At 48.0% G+C, this 5,067-nt stretch overlaps 1 protein-coding gene across 1 annotated transcript in view; it reads right to left on the bottom strand.

Moving 5' to 3' along the window:
• Positions 1–3,835: 3,835 nt before the first annotated feature.
• ANKRD54 (ankyrin repeat domain 54) overlaps positions 3,836–5,067 on the bottom strand; it is a 9,004-nt gene continuing 7,772 nt past the window's right edge. The window contains exon 7 of the mRNA XM_014307351.2: positions 3,836–5,067. This exon is cut by the window's right edge and continues 476 nt beyond it. The gene's annotated coding sequence lies outside the window, so the exon portion shown is untranslated.

The following is a 5,067-nucleotide window of genomic DNA, read 5'->3' on the forward strand; positions in this document are numbered from 1 at the left end:
CCCACTCTTAATTCCCAGCTGACATGGTATTTCTAACGCTCATTGAAGCTGTTGTTCACCTTGCTAGAGCTCGGCTCCAAGGACATCCCTTTTTCTGTGCGGAGGCTAACTGAAGAGGAAGGCCAAGAGTGCTGGGAATTAGTTTTCTTTTTCCATTCAAGTGCTTGATGTTGCTTTCTGCACTTTAAGCCTCCCTTGCCTCTCTCCCTGTTTCTGATTTTTCCACCTCTCTCCTTTTGTGGTGGCTGCCACTCCTCTACAGTGGATCTCTTTCAGAAACGTGTCCAGCATGCCTTCCTGGGAACAGTGAGTTCTGCAGCCACCCTCTGCACATTGTGCCATGGCTGGTGGCCAGCCCATATGGTCTCATCATTTCTTCAGGTGAAGACTCACTCCACAGCCCAAAGTATTGAAGGGAGAAGGGAAAGCAGTCAAGAACAATGATGTGGCACAGCTGGACACTGCCTGTTCTTGCCTAGAAGCAGCTGAGCTGTTGCTCACCCCTGATCCTGTCCTTCCTGGTCTCAGATTGCAAATGGGGCAGATTAGATCAGGACTGACTGCTGCATGTTGGGATGAAGCCTAAATGAAACAGGACAGAGAGGATAGGGAAGATTTTGGGGAGAAGGTGCATTTAGCATGACAAGTGGCTGCAAGCCGTGGGCCCCTTCACTATGTTCTGCTTGGTGCTAAGCCCCAATTTTGGAGAGCACATGAGCAGGAAAGGCAGGTGCTGAGCCTGGGTTGGGAAGGCTCTGGAGCCAGAAGGGAATTCCTGTCTATCCAGTACCAGTTTACATGCTTCAACTGGCTTCTCAGCTCAAAAGCAGAGGTTAAACAAAGATGTCACATCCTTGATAGAAAGACAGGTTTAATTAAAACTGAAGGAGTTTGATTGCTGCTTTCCACGCAGCCTTCCCTCCAGACTGATTGGCATTCTGCAGTCTCTGCTCCCAGCTTCTTGCCTTAATTAATTACTCTTTTCTCTTATTTTCTATCCTACTTTTCATTGCTCAGGCTGACAAGCTCATCTTTAACCCTGCAGGGACTGGTTTGCCACATCAGTAGAGTGCAGCTGTTCCAAGATCTGGAACAGGGTAGATGAAATGGGAGAGGTGTGAGGAGGTCAGAGTTTTGCATCTAGTGTAAGCATCAGCTCTTCTCTGTGGAGTAACATAGTCCTGCCAACTGTGTGCTGATTCAGGTGTCTGGCATCTCCCTGGCATGTGTGACATGAGCCTGACATACTGGGAAGTGCCAGACCCAGGTGCCAAGAAGCTCATCCTGCTTATGACTCTGTGTGTAAATCTGGCAGCCTTGGGAAGGGAATTCTCATTATTTGCTTTTGGGTTTAGCTGCTGGTTGCTAATATATGACCAGCACTAGCAAGTTGCCACGTGATTATTTTAATTCTTCCATGTGCTCTCTTCCCCTCTGAGAGATTCCATAAAAAAACCCCAGAGGAACACTGTTTGCCATACCTCCTCTATCATCTTCCTAATCAAAACTTGCTGATTCCTCCACCTAGTCACCCCATGGGCCCTGGCCTGCCAAGGGTTGCTCCCCAGGCTGGCCAGGCACAATGCATGAAGAAGGCATCTTTTTTGTAAATATCTTTCTGTAATGGAAGAGACCTTTGCTCACAGAGTGAGCAAAGGAAGTGCATGAAAGGATGAGAAGTTTGCCAAAGACGCTTCATGGGGTTTCCTTAGCAGCACAGATAATTGCTGTGCTGGATTTGAAGTCTGCTAGAAAGGCAAAGAGGGAGAAAGTAAATGAGTTTAGCTGCTGGAGATTAATTATTTTGGCTGCTGAAGAGCTGAACAAATTCTTGATGTTCACACACATTGCCAGTGTGTGCTTTGCACTCGATTGTGTGGGTGAAGTGACTGCTCCAGAGAAAGGTCATTTGCTTATTGCTGCATCCATGCAGCTTTGCTGGGAGGCCTTGTCAGAGCTGTTGCTTCAGCTACGGCTCCTCTGTGAGACACAAGCAGGTTCTCAGCTGTTTGCTTGCTCTAGGCAGATCCTCAGTCTGGCTGGCTTTAGCTGCATCTTACAGTACAGCAGCAGCCTTAGAGTCAGGGAGGTTGCTGCTGGGTTCAATGGCTGGGAATTCTGCAGATCCTATGCTCTGAATCAGGAGAGGACATAGAGTGTATTTGGAGGTCAGGTAGTGGTGAGGGGGAACCAAAGCCTAAAGTCCCAGTTGATATCATGGTCCTGAGGACAGGGACTAATCATTGCCCAGAAAGGGATCTGGGGGATGCATTTGATGGTGTAGCACAAAGAAAATGAGGAGTTTGGACTGATTCTAATGGCAAAATAAATAGCAGAGGGAAACCTGTGCTGTTGTTTCTATTCTCCATTACTGCAGCAGACACCTCTGGGAGATGCAGAAAACTGCTACCAGCCTCACAGGTTGTGCAGGGAAATCTGTGGCACAGGGTGCAAGGACAGAGAAAAGCTGCTGGGAGAAGCTGAAGCCTCTAGGCCAGAAGCAGAAAGAAAACCAGGCAGTGCCAGTCAACAGCTCTCAGCACAGTGGGAAGCCATGTTTTCTCCTTCCCTGGAACAGCTTCTTTCCTGCCTAGCACCTAATTCTCATTCTGGATACAGCTGCTGAGCATGACAGGGTAGTTAAGGCTCTGGGTATGACTGGCTGATGCAAAGAAACCGAAAACTTTTCTCCATCCAGTGCCAGACACATGATATAGCTCAGGGCAGCCCACAGCTTCAAGCCCTGAGGCAGGAAAGCAGAACTGACTGTGGTGATTCACAGAATACAATTCCTACATGATACATTTTTTTCCTCCACTGAAAACCAGATGTGCTTTTCTCTTTCTTACCTGGTGTTACTGCTAAAGCAGTGGCAAAACTTCCTATAGCCATTTGGTTTTTTATTGCCTCTCCTGCCACGGTGGGAGCAGTGTGGCAAAAGAAACAAGACAATTGCTCCTGGTTGGCTGCAGCACCCCCACCTTTCCCCTCTGTCAGGAGCTGTTAAGAAAAAACCCACCACCAGGCAAGAAAAAAACCTGAAGACTTGTCGACAACATCACGTGTGCCGAGGCTAAAAGCTTCACTCTGAGTCTCAGCTAGATGTGTTCCTGGGTTTGAGGAAAGCTTGTAAGAGGTGTCTAGTTAGAGACAACATCAGCAACTGAAGTAACTGCAGGGATAAAGAGCGTTTTAGCCACGTGGTCTTCAGGCACCTTAATGGTCTCCTCAGCAACAAGGCTGCTGAGGGCAGAAGCGCTGGCAGCTGGGTGTATGTGGACATCAAGGCTGGGCTGTAAAGATGGGAAGAGACAAGGTCAGTAAAGACTGGGCATGAAGGTCACCTGCTCCTCACATAGGGGCCACGCTGGAAGTTCTCTACCCTGCCCAGATGTCCCTCCCCAGCCCCTCATCCTCTTGCCTCTTCACAGTACAGCCATTTTATTCAGCATGGAGCAAGGCACACACAACTTCTGCCACTGGGCAAGGCTGCCTTTCCTCTCTGCAAAATATCTCATCTTGCAGCTTGAAGCACCCCTGCTGGGATTTCCTCTGCTCTGTTTGTACGGTTTCACAGCATCTACCTAGATTTTCAATTTGGATTTCTGGGCTCTGGAAGTCAGGATCAGAAAAGGTCAGCCAGCAACCCTGTACTTCGATCTGCAAACAGAGTGGTGATTGAACTCAAACAACTTTGTGTTGTCACTTCTGATTTGAACACTAGGTATGAGAGTAGCGTTTACCAAGTCCAGTGCTGTGCATGAAGCCTGGAACAGACGTAAAGAAAGAAACAAGAATGGGCCACTCTGAAAAAGAGAACTTGGCTGAGGAGTCATAAAAGGCCGACAGGATTTTATTGAAGTTGTAAATACAAAAAGGTCGGATTGTCTCCCACCCTCTCGGCATCCTTCCCATCCAGCACATCATAATGAATATGCACAGTGACAGCTCCAGCCCAGCCATGGGACTGCTGCTTCCAGCTGTGTCCTCCAGCAGCCCGCAGATGAACCCATCCAAAAGCCATGCCTATTTCTGGTATCTCAGCTTTGAACAGAGGTCCACTTACCCTCTTCCTGGACAAGAGGCAGGTATCAGAGAGCATGCTGACCTAAAGATCTCTGAAGAATGCTCCAAACTGTGGTTGCCGCATATTTAAGCAGAATCTTAATAAAAACTCTTTCAAACCAGTGACTCCCAAGCTGTGGGATAGGTGTGGCTACCAGTACACCATGGTGTGGTACACAGGTGGGAACTCAGATCACTATTGACATGTTCCTGTCACCCTGTTGGTGCCCTATCAATGAGATTTCCTGGATCTCTGCTCCACAACAAAGCAACCTAAATCTTCATTGCTAACCACAGTGGGCAGAAGCGAGAGAGCAGCAGGAGCATTTCCCTGCATCCTTCATAGCTGCATCACTTCAGGCTCCCAGCATAAACCATAATTCGTTTCTCACACTGCACTTAAGGTCTCCAAGACAAGCAAGAGATACAGAATGGCTGAGCAATGGGTTTGGTGCTGCTGAGGCAGAGGTAAATCCACCTCCATCCTAGCCCAATACAGCTGAGTGCACAATACCTCCTGTCACAACTGGACCTCTTGCCTGAGACTGCCAGTAACAGGAAATGTTAGTTATGGGGGGGCTTTTTTGCAAGACGTAGGTGTCTGACTAGAACTGCGTTAAGATTGTCACCCTCCTGTCCTTATTCTCGCAACAGGGCAGCTCTGACCTGCTAGCTGGGTGCTTTTTGGAAGTGTTACACTGTAATATTTTAGCACTAATTTGCAGCAGACTTAAAAAATGGATCCAGTGAAAGGTGTTAGTCTAGCCATGAAAAACTTTGTATCCCACTTGTAACCAGACACATTCCCTGCTCTCTGATAGCAGGCTCTGGGGAAGGTGAGGATTAAGCCTCAGCACATGTTTCTTAAGGCAGAATGTTTGCTCAGCTTCTAGCATGCAGAATTAAATGCGTGTTCTTCTCACAGCACAAAGCCTTCTGCTGTTCAAGGCATTCACTTTCTCCCTCATGCAACTGAGCAGTATAAAGGGGGCAAAAGATGCC

Source organism: Geospiza fortis, unplaced genomic scaffold, assembly GCF_000277835.1.
Source record: "Geospiza fortis unplaced genomic scaffold, GeoFor_1.0 scaffold173, whole genome shotgun sequence".
Lineage (NCBI taxonomy): Eukaryota > Metazoa > Chordata > Aves > Passeriformes > Thraupidae > Geospiza > Geospiza fortis.